Raw genomic sequence first — 12,321 nt, 5'->3', positions numbered from 1 at the left:
ATTTTTCCAATGAAGACATAGATGTAACAAATAAACCCATTAAACTATGTCCAATATCATTAGTGATTGGAGAAATAAATGTGTTGAGGAGTGACATTAGTGAAAGTAGCAGAGTAAGTAACTCCAAAAATCTGTCCCTCTATAGAACACTAATAACAAAAAACAGGAAAAAGCTTGCAGAATCAACTTTGGAAATCTGAAAACTCAATAAGAAATGGCTGCAAACTGGGGTGGGGGCTCATAATAAAAATTTTTTAAAAATTGAATGTCTCAAATCAGGAAACATTCTATTCTTTAAGTTATCCTGGTCTCATTGCTCACTCCCCAGCTCAGTGGTATTTTGAAAATAACAGCCACATTCCTGGCACTGGTACTGGAAAGAGCAGAACTGGTCTCCTATCCAAATCATTGTAATTATTTATTTTGATTTATATGTTGTATATTAGTTTTATTTCTAAAAGTTTTGGTTTTATTTCTCCCAATTCAGAATTCATTCAGAGGTAATTTAAAGTGTTAGTTGCTGCTGCCCGACACAGTGGATAACAGTTTTAGAAAACAATAAATTAACCAAAAATATGTGGGGAGTGAAATTTTTTGTAGAATGATGATTGTGAGAAGATTCAATGTGTTCTTAGGAACCTAGAAGGGTGACACTGGTATAGAATCATGTGCATATTCAGGAAAGACTTGAGAAAGCCTATAGGTGAACTTGAGGTTTTGGGGAAGCAAAAACTGAGGCTAAGGGAAAGCTTAAAATGTCTGGCTGAGTGTTAAATGCATATCCCAACATATACAGAGAGACTTTCTGCAAAGACAGGAAGATCTTATGTTTTCAAGCTTTTAAAGGAAATTTCATGTCAAATTATTAGTTGACCACTAATGTAATGGAACAGAATGTTTAGTGGTCACATAATACAACAAACTTCTACAACAAGAAGCAACAACAAATCCAGGGAGGGGTAATGGTCTGATTTCTATAGTTGTCATATTATGGCACAAGAACAACAACAACAACAAAACAATTTACTAGAATGGTGTAACAGCAAATTTGAGCTGACAACAAAAAATAAACTTGAAGATATGTCAATTGAAATTATCCAGTTAAAAGAACAGAAAAAAAAATTAATGAACATAGCCTTAAAGTCTTGTGAGGATACAATCAAGTGTACCAACATGAGCATTAGTGTCACGATGATGTGAGAAAGAACAGAAAGCAGTATTTCAAACAGTAATGCCCAAAACTTCCCAAATAAAAATGGTAATCTATCTATATAAGCAATACAGTGAATTCCATGCAGGATAAACTAAAAATCATCCATATCATAATGGAATTTTTGAAAGACAAAGAGAACTATGAAAGCAATAACAAAGAAGTGACTCGTGACAGACAAGTGATCCTCAATAAGACCAACAACTAATTTCTTATCAAAAAAATGGAGACCATATGGCAGAAGGATGATACACCAAAAAGTGCTGAAAGAGAGACATTCAACCAGTAATTGTTTATTTCATAAATATTCCATACAAAAATTGAGGTGAAATTAACACATTTCTAGATTAACAGAAACTGAAAATGATCTTTGACAGTAGACTTGCCCTACAATAAATGCCAAAAGGAGTCCTTCAAGCTGAAAGAAATGAATGACACACAGTAACTTGAATTCACATCAAGAAATAAATAATACTAGTAAAGGTATACATAGACAAATATAAAAGTCAGTATTAATGTATATTTGTCACTTCTCTTTTTTTCCTATCATATTTTAAAATAACTGCATAAATAAGTCTATGTTCATGAGTACATATGTATAAAAGCATGATTTGTGACAATGACAACATAAAGGGGAAATGGAACAATTGGAAGGAAAAATTTTATCTACTATTGAGATTAAACTGGTATTAATCTAGGTTGTTATAAATTAAGATGTTAATTGTTATCCCTAGGGTGACCACTAGAAAATAACTCAAAAATATATAGTAAAAAAAAACAAGGAAATGAAGCAATTAAAAATGGTATACTCAATACCATCTATTTAACACACACACACACACACACACACACACACACACAATTATGGCAGAAGTAAAGATCAAAAAATATACAAGACCCATAGAGAAAAGGAACAGCAAAATGGCAGAAGTCCTTCTTTATCAATAATTTACATTAAATGTAAATGGTTTAAAATTCATAAGTAAAAGGCAAAGATTGGCCAAATGGATTGAAAAGCATGATCCAACTATATGTTATCTACAAGAGACACTTTAGATTCAAAGACACAAATTGGTTGAAAGTAAAAGCACGGGAAATATATATTTCATGCAGAAAGTAACCAAAAGATAGTTGGAATGACTAATCTAATATCAGACAGTCTTCAAACAAAAATGGTCACAAGAGTAAATTATACATTAACAAAAGGGTAAATTCATTAACAAGATACGGCCATTATAAATATATGCACACCTACAACAGAGTCTCAGAGAATTTGAAGCAGAGCTGTACAAAATTGAAGGGAAAAATAGACAATTCTACAATAATATCTAGATATTTCAATATCCCACATTCAATAATGAATAGAACTAAAAAGAAGGTTATTAAGGAAATAAAGGACTCAAACAACACTATAAACAAACTACACCTAACAGACATATGCAGAACTCCCTACCTTAAAGCAGTAGAATACACATTTTTCTCAAGTGCACATGGAACATTCTCCAGAATGGACCAGGTATAACACCAAAATAAATCTAAATAAATTTTAAAACATTGAAATAATACAACATATGTTCACTGACCATAGAAGAATTAAATTAGAAATCAGTAACATAGGAAGATTTAGAAAATTCACACATGTGGAAATTTTAAAACACTCCTAATAAACAATAAATCAAATAAGAAATCTCAAGGCAAATTATTACATTTTTGAGATGAATGAAAATGAAAACACAACATTCTAAAACTTATGGGATGCCAAAAGCAGTAATCTGGGGAAATTTTATAGTTATTAACACCTACATCAAAAATGAAACATGATTGCAAATCAGTAACTTAACTTTCCACCTTAAGAAACCAGAAAAAGTAGAGCAACCAAACGCCAATCAAGAAAAGAAAATAAAAAATAGTGCAAAAGATAATAAAGATTAAAGATCGAAATAACCAAATGAAAAAATAGTAAAGTCAGTGAAAACAAATACTCTGATTCTTTCAAAAATTCAACAAAATTCACAAAGCTTTAACCAGACTGACCAGAGAAAAAGCAAGAAGACTCAATTTACTAAAATCACAAATGAACACAGGACATTACTACTGACTTCAAAGAAATGAAAGGGTCTTAAACTACACTATGAACATGTGTATGCCAAAAAATTAAACAACCTAGATGAAGTGAACCAATTCCAAACACAAACACACACTACCAAAAAATGCAGGAAAAAACAGAAAATGAGATTAGACCTTGCTATGGTCTGAATGTTTGTATCCCCACAACATTCATACGAGGTCAGACAACTAAGTTCACAAACTCATCCTAGAAAAAGGGTTACGTACCTCACGGCTGAATATCACTACGGTCGCTTTTGAAGTACTCCCCTTGGGAAACTATGTACTGATGCCAATGCCTAGTCCACCTTTCAAAGCAGTTTTGGAACTCTTTTCTGGAATGGCCATCAGAGCTGTCATTATATTACACTTGATGTCCCGAATGTCATCAAAATATCTTCCTTTCAATGTTCCTTTATCTTCGTGTAAAGAAAGAAGTCATTGGGGGCCAGATCAGGTGAGTAGGGGGGGTGTTCTAATACAGTTATTTGTTTACTGGCTAAAAACTCCCTCACAGACAGTGCCCTGAGAGCTGGTACATGAATTGTTGGTAAAAAGTTCAGGTCGTCTAACTTTTTCACACAGCATTTTCAGCACTTCCAAATGGTAAACTTGGTTAACTGTTTGTCCAGATGGTACAAATTCATAATGAATAATCCCTCTGATATCAAAAAAGGTTAGCAAGATTGTTGCAACTAGTTCGTGAACTTAATTGTTAGACCTTGTGTGTTGTAATCCTAACCCCTAATGTGAAGGTGTTAGTAGGGAGGCTTTGCGGAGGTGTTAGACCATGAGGGTAGAGACCTTGTGAATGGGATTTGTTTCTTATAACCCCCTCCACCCAGAACTTTCTCGCTCCTTCCATCATGCAATGATTCAAGAGGTCTATAACCCAGAGGATGGCCCTCACTATGCTCACACCCTGATCCCAACCATGCTCCAGCCTCTAAAACTGGGAGATATCAATTTCTGTCATTTATGAGCTACCGAGTCTGTGGCATCCTCTTATAACACAGCCTGAATTGACTATGACAAATGGATATAAAGTAAATGGACTGGAATCAGGGAAAAAAAAAGAAAGACAGAAAGACTTCCAGCACAAAAAGCCAGGAACATCTAACTTCACTGGTGAGTTTAACCAAATGTTTAAGGAAGCATTAATGCCAGTACTTCTCAAACTCTTCCAAAAAATACTGGAGAAGCAAACACTTCCTAACTCATACTATGACGCCAATATAACCTTGACCCCGAAGCCAGACAAGGGCATCATAAGAAAAGAAATCACACATCAGTGTTCATTATAAATACAGAACAGACATCTTTAGCAACATACAATAAACCAAATCCAGTGGCATATTAAAAAAAAAATGATGCACCATGACCAAATATGTAGGACTTACTCCAGGAAAGGAAGACTGGTTTGACATACAAATATCAATGTAATACATGCTTTTAAGTAACATTAAGGATGAGAACTCCAAGACCTTCTTAATAGACACAAAGTGTTTGTCAAAATCCATCACCCCTTCCTCTCAGCATACTAAGAATAGGAGGAATCTCTGTGTCTAAGAAAAACCCACAGCTAACATCACACTTAATGCAAAAGACTGGATACTTCCACCCCTAATATTGGAACAAGACAAGGATATTCAATCTCACTGCTTGTGTAGAAATTCGTACTGGGTTCTGTAGCCAGGGTATTTCAGCTAAAGAAAGATATAGCAACTGGTAATAGGTACAGAGTTTCTGTGGGTGGAAGAGTTCAAAAACTTAGATTGGGGTGATGACCACATACTTCGTGAATACTAAAAAGAATTGAGTTGTATACTCTTAATGGGTAAACTTTATGATTTGTGAATTATATTTCCATACAGCTTTAAAAAGTCCTGCTTCAGGGCCCGCCCGGTGGCTCAGGCGGTTAGAGCTCTAAGCTCCTAACTCCAAAGGCTGTCGGTTCGATTCCCACATGGGCCAGTGGGCTCTCAACCACAAGGTTGCCAATTCAACTACTCGAGTCCTGCAAGGGATGGTGGGCTCCGCCCCCAGCAACTAAGATTGAACACGGCACCTTGAGCTGAGCTGCCAATGAGCTCCTGGATGGCTCAGTTGGTTGGAGTGCGTCCTCTCAACCACAAAGTTGCCAGTTCGTTTCCTCGAGTCCCGCAAGGGATGGTGGGCAGCGACCCCTGCAACTAAGATTGAACACGGCACCTTCAGCGGAGCTGCCAATGAGCTCCTGGATGGCTCAGTTGGTTGGAGCGCGCTTCCTCTCAACCACAAGGTTGCCGGTTTGACTCCTGCAAGGGATGGTGGGCTGCGCCCCCTGCAACTAACAACGGCAACTGGACCTGGAGCTGAGCTGCGCCCGACACAACTAAGACTGAAAGGACAACAACTTGAAGCTGAACGGCACCCTCCACAACTAAGATTGAAGGGACAACAACTTGACTTGGAAAATAAAAGCCCTGGACATACACGCTGTTCCCCAATAAAGTCCTGTTCCTCTTCCCCAATAAAATCTTTAAAAAACAAAAAAAGTCCTGCTTCATCTTAAAACATTCCTGCCTTTTGATATTTAAATGAAACTCAAATCTCCCTATTTCTCCACAAAGCATAATTTTCTCCAGATGCTATGTATCCAGATAAAAAATGGGTCAAGACAACAATTTGTAGGTTTTGCTGTTTTTCCAAGATCCTCTCAGTTCTGCTTACTAAAACCAAAAATATCTCAAAAAATAGTCACACATCCATCATACTCCATGTATCTTCTGCCACTGTCTGCCACCTGTACGTTACTTTTTGTTCACATTTAATCTGTCTGTTACTCATGATGTTTCAAAGTTAGTACCACACACGCCTTTGATAAATGCTTATATACTAGATCTGAAGATGGAATCTCATCAATTCTGATTGAAAAAGACACAAAAATCAAGAGAAACTCATACATAACCATAATTAGAGCAGAACATTTGAAGTTCAATGGCAAATATTATTATTTATTAAAATAGAGGATCCAGAAATAATTGGCAAGGGTACAATACTGCTTACCACACTGCTGACTCCAGATAAAAATGCTAGGGTAATTCAGGGTTCCCTCTCATTGCCAAAAGAAATAGTATATAGATTGAAAGCGTACATGTGTTCTATTTTTAGAAAAGTTATGGATTTGCATATTTAATATTTAAATTAAAGTTAATTAATTCAATTTTATTTAACATAATATTTAAATATGTATTATTCAACAAGATATTTGGAAAGTAAAGTATTTAAAGATGTCAGCATGCCCAAAATTATTAGGTGATGCTCTCCTTCATAATGAAAAGGAGATTGTGTTACATCAGCATTCCAAAATACGATGTAAGTGTTAACATGGTAGTCTGGGAAAATGTCAGGGCAAGGCTATTTCTCCTTATCAAATGGGAGGGGGTGGAGATGAGGGGAGAAGGTGAAGAGATTAGAAAGTACAAACTGGTAGTCACACAATAGTCACGAGAAAGTGAAATACAACATGGGGAATATAACCATTAATGTTGTAAAGATCACGTGAGGTGCCAGATGGGCACTGGACTTATCAGGGGGATCACGTCATACACGGTGTAGATACCTGACCACTGTGCTGTACACCTGAAGCTGAAGCAGAATAATATTGAATGTCAACTATAATTTTAGAGATAGAGATAGATTATAGATGATATAGATATATAGTTATATACATATAGATATACCAGGGGTGCCAAAAAATGTATATACATTTTAAGAGATGTTATCTATATATTACTTTTCAAATTTGAATTAAATTATGGTAGCAATGTGTAGTGTGACGTTCACTCCAAAGATGGTATTAATCAAATGAATGCTAGCATCGTTCATTGTATTACAATTTTAATACAGTTTTTTTTTCCTTTCTTAAAATGTGCATACATTTTTGGGGCACTTTTTGTATATAAAGTCACAGGTTGTAAAGTACAACATAGGGAATATAGTCAGTGGTATAGTAACAGCTACATACGATGTCAGAGGGGTAGTAGATTGGGGTCGGGAGGTTATCATTTTGTGAGGGGTGTAAATGTCTAACTGTTATGCTGCTTTGTACACCTGAAACTAATAAAAAAAGCTCACTATTCAGCCAAAAGTAAAATAAATGAACAGATACAAAAATGATTAAATAAATAAATAAAACGAAATGAGAAATATTTGAATCAAGTCTTGCTCGTTCCAGGAGAGAACTTCACTCAATTTGCAGTATGTGGACATACGCTGATGTGGAGTTAGCAGAAGAATCTTGTTTGTAACAGAAAATTCGACTAAGACAGATATTCCTAAAATAAACTGTACATTTTCAAGGCACTGATAATGGTACTATATTCTGATTGTTTAATGACACTAATTCTGACCTATTAATATGGACTTGGAGATATTTTTTCAAGTATATTATTCTAGGAAATATGAAATTGCAAATCAAATCCTCTATCAAAGTTTCAACTATTTGAAAGTGTGTGTGTATGTCTGTTCAAAGATACAATCTGTATCAGCCTAAATGATTTACTTAGAGGAGTCTAGTCTAGCAAGACATAAACAATTTTCCTTCTGGGAAACTAGACAGGAAAGTAGAGGAAAATAATTTTTATTTTATACATTTCCTTGTTGTTAATAAATCACAGCAAATTGCAATTATTCCTATAAGTAATTAGAAACTATATCTTTTTTAGGGTGTAGGTGAATACAAATGAATACAAAAAGATAAATTAAGAACTATTAAAATTTGGGGAAGGAATTCTAGTTCTGGACAAGATGAAGTTAGTACACTACATCTTATTCCTCCCTCTAATTATAACTAAAAACCCTAGAAAAAATATATAAAGCAACTGATAAATCCTGAAAGGTTGAGGCGAGAAGGCAGACTGACTAGGGCTGGGGAACATAAAGAACAACCCTGAAGTGCATGTGTTAAGCCCTGTTATATCATCTAGCCTGATAGCTAGAGCAGCCCACAACCTGGAAATGCCAGTAAAGACAAAAAAAGCCCAGAGAAAAAGTGTCACCTCTCTAGTCTAAGGTCTGGGCAATGGGCAGCCCTGTAGGAAAGAGGCCTGATTATTACACATGCCCTACTGTGAGTAAAGGCCAGAGGACCCCTCCCCACGCTCACGAGGGACTACACCAGCAGAGACTGTGGGCAGAGCTGGGTTTTCCATCCACACCCTGAATACTGAGACAGCGACAAGCCCCTTCCCGACCAGATGGTGTGTGACAACCAGCCCAGCTCTGCACTCAAACAGGCAATGGCGTACTTCTCTCCTCTCCATGGCTGCTGTGGTCACACACCTCTCTCCTCCAAAAGTATGGATGCCAAGAGGAAGTAGCAAAATAATTTTCAAAAGCAGAGATAAAACAACCGTCAAACCAAATTTTATATTTGGAGAAAACGTCCTTCAGGAATGTGGGTGAAATAAAGACATTCTCAGCTGAAAGAAAACGAAGAAACCATTTTCTGCCAACAGACATGATCTAAATAAGTTGCTAAAGAAAGTTCTTCAGACAAAAGAGAAATGGTGACCGAAAAAAATGTGGACAGTCCGGAAAGAAGAGGAACGAAGAGGAAATATCTAGGTAAATATGATACATATACTTCCCTTTTTGACTTTTTCAGTGTTTTATTACTGAAAGCATAATTCTATCATTGTTTGACGTAGTTCACAAAGTTTGTAGGGGGACCCATAAGACAATAATTCATAAAGGAAGGAGGACAGACGGAGTGAGATTTCTTCATTTAATCTAAAGTTGTAAGCTATTGAAGAATAAACTGTGATAAATAAATATATATCAACCCGAAATCAACAGTATTTATGTATACTGGCAATGTCCAACTGGAAATCTAAATTTTTGAGGGCTATGAATCTAACAAAATGTGTAGATTATCTATATACTGAAAACTCTAACAATGTTAATGAAAGAAACCAAAGATGACCTAAATAAATGGAAATAAATATCATGTTTATAGTCTCGAAGACTGGAAAGACCTAATGCAATAGCAGTCAAGATTAGAGCAGGATTTTTTTGTAGAAATAAGCTGACTCTGAAATATATAAAGAATGGCTAAGGAATAACAATGCATTTTTGATAAAGAAGAATGAAGCTGGAGGAATCACACTACCTGTTTTAAATCTATCATAAACACAGTAATCAAGACAGTGTAAAACCAGGTAAAAGGATAGGCATGTAACTGAATTAGACAGAATAAAGTCCAGACACAGATCCACAAAAAAAGGTGCATTTAGTTTTTCACAAAGACAAGAAAACAATTCAATGGTATTGGAACAACTGGTCATACCATTGCAAAAACAAATGAACCCCAACCTAATATTTACACCATACACAAAAGTAAACTCAAAATGAATATAGGACTAAATTATAGATCTTAATGAAACATTAAACTATAGGAAAATCATAAAGAAGAATATTACCAAGAGTTAGCTGAACAGCTGTAAAACATGCAACCAAGAGTATGATGGATTAAAAACATGGTAAGTGGGATCTCATCAAAATTATAAACTTTTGCTGTAAGAAATACGGTGTGTAGAGGATCAAATGACAAGCCACAGAGCATGAAAAGAAGCCACACATCCAACATAAAGGACGTTTGTCCATGGCTTATGAACATGGTATATGAAGAACTCTAAATTCAACATAAGACAACAACCATTCTAATAGAAAAAGGGCAAAAGACGCAAATAGAAACTTCATCAAAGAAGATCTATGGGTAATAAATAAGCTCTAGACAGGATGTCAGCATCATCAGTCGTTAGGTTAACGCACACACTTACTAGAATTGCTCAAATCAAACATACTGACGATACCATCAACGGGATCGCCACTCCTTCCTGGAAGGAATGTCAAAGGGTTCTAAGATTCAGGGAAATAATTCGGCCATTTCTTTGAACTTAAACACAAAGTCACCACGCAATAGAACCAACCCATCCCTGAGTAATTTACTCTATAGCAAGGGTAGCCAGATCCGTCCAGTGGCGGGCCATCACCTGCATAAGGAACCCTTCATGGGAACACCGCCACGTTCATTCATTTGGGCTACAGTGGCAGAGATAAGCAGTTTGACAGACTATGACCCAGAGATCTCAAAGGCGGTGGACCCAACAGTTCAAGGAAACTTGCTGATGTCCACTCTAGAGAAAACTTAGGTTCACACAGAAAACTACAGGGGATGGTTCATACCAGCTCTGTTTGTAATAGCCTCAAACTGGAAACAATGCAAATGCCATTCAAAGAAAAAATGGATGAATAAATGGTGGTGCACCCACAGAATGGACTATTAATCAGCAATCAAAAGTAAGTCACTGATACAAGCTATGACCTCAGTGGATCCCTAGAGAATTAGGCTGATTGAAACAGCCTCCAAAGTAAGATAATGTATGATTTCATTTATATAACATTCTCAACAGACAAAACTGTAGGGATAAAGGAACTGTTATTGATTGACATGAGTAAAGTTTGTGAGAAGAACTCTGTCAGGAGGAAAACTGAGTTTATCTATTCCTAAAAATATTAAACACCAAGCCTCGGGTAACACAAAATCTTCTCCATAATAATGCCAAAGAATATACAGACTATTTTTTTCACTGGTGGATGTTTCAATTTTAACAACAAAAATGATTAATGATTTACTATGTGAAATTTCATCACCTCTGTGCTGGATTAACCCAAACTAATGTTCTTTGTGAGGCCAACACAGTACGAAAAAAAAATGAACATTTTTTTGGTCTGTTTTTCAGAAAAAAATGAAGTGCTTTGTGATTCATTATCATTTAAAATCTTCATGACCTTAAGAAGATTTCACAAACTTTAACAAATAATGTTCCACATCAGAAAAAACTAAAGTCAATTCTCAGTGATGCAAAGAGGAGCCATAATGATCCAAGACGATCTGAATATGAGGGTCTTAATCAGGCATCATCATTCTGAAACCATAATCCTTTGTTAAGGAAACTCCCAGACATGGCTTATTTTCACAAAGGGATATTTCATTGCAATATGAAACTATATAAAAAAAAAATCAACAATTTCCCCAATTTCTACATTTGTCAGTCTACCCAAAACTCATGTGAAATAAAACTTAAAATTCAGGAACCAGGGTGGAGACACTCACCACAAAAGGGACACATCATGAAGCTATTCTCCAGTAAGCCACTGAAAAGATGAACACAGAGACCTGGATGTGGCACGGAGCGCGGGACGTGGATTTCCAAGGATCCTGATGTTGCTACTCATCTTTTTCCCTGAAGTGGAGGACCATGCTCCTGCCCTTCTACCTCAGAAAAACATGACATAATGAGAAGCAAAGATAGTCTCAGAAAATACCCAACTGTAAAAACAAGAACGCGCTAGAATTGACTCCATTGTTAACATGTACCACAGGCACGCCGTGTTCCTTCTTTCAGCTCAACACTAATGAGACTTTCCAGACATATCACAGTTGCTGGAAACCTTCCCAACTCAATCTTTTTTTGCTTCCTCATTCGTTACTCCAGAACATTCCCATGCACAAGTATCTAGCTACCAGCCTCTGTTCAAAGTGGCAAAATGAAGCCAGCCTTGGGTCACCAGCATATCCAAAGTTGCACATGGCCTCAGAGACAGGGCACCAATGCCTCGCTCAACAGAAAGCCAAGGCCTGGTCACAGCAGGATGGGGTGGTCACTGATGGTCACTCCATAGAGCCGGGCTCTGGGAGCCTTATTTGTCCTGTTGGGCTACTCATCTGGACCTCAGATTGACATCTGGAATGAGTCCCTCAGCGTCCTCAGACAATTGTGCTCATCATTGATCCAGACGGGCACCCGCCCGACAAATAAGCCTTGCCACAGCCAGGCCTGTTGTGTGCACGCTTGTCTACTGCGCTGCGAATAAAGGACAGTCCATGTGCGGTGGCCATTCTAAAAGCAGATTTCAAAATGGGATTTCTATTTACTAAAGGAAGTAAACAGTAACAA

The 12,321-nt window shown here is 36.6% G+C and overlaps 1 long non-coding RNA gene and 1 other non-coding gene across 3 annotated transcripts in view; both read right to left on the bottom strand.

Annotated features, from left to right (window-relative positions):
* LOC117018805 (uncharacterized) overlaps nucleotides 1-12,321 on the bottom strand; it is a 47,336-nt gene that overhangs the window by 7,380 nt on the left and 27,635 nt on the right. For both annotated transcript variants that reach the window (XR_004422325.1, XR_004422326.1), the window contains one exon: nucleotides 11,478-11,633. This is a non-coding gene — a long non-coding RNA (uncharacterized LOC117018805). The remainder of the gene's footprint in view (nucleotides 1-11,477; nucleotides 11,634-12,321) is intronic.
* Nucleotides 12,092-12,158, bottom strand: LOC117019035 (small nucleolar RNA SNORD109A). Its single transcript, XR_004422419.1, has one exon. It is a non-coding gene; the product is annotated as a small nucleolar RNA SNORD109A (small nucleolar RNA).

This window comes from Rhinolophus ferrumequinum, chromosome 28 (assembly GCF_004115265.2).
Source record: "Rhinolophus ferrumequinum isolate MPI-CBG mRhiFer1 chromosome 28, mRhiFer1_v1.p, whole genome shotgun sequence".
NCBI lineage: Eukaryota > Metazoa > Chordata > Mammalia > Chiroptera > Rhinolophidae > Rhinolophus > Rhinolophus ferrumequinum.
The sequence above is the reverse complement of the archived record's forward strand: the minus strand, read 5'-3'. Positions and strand labels throughout refer to the sequence as shown.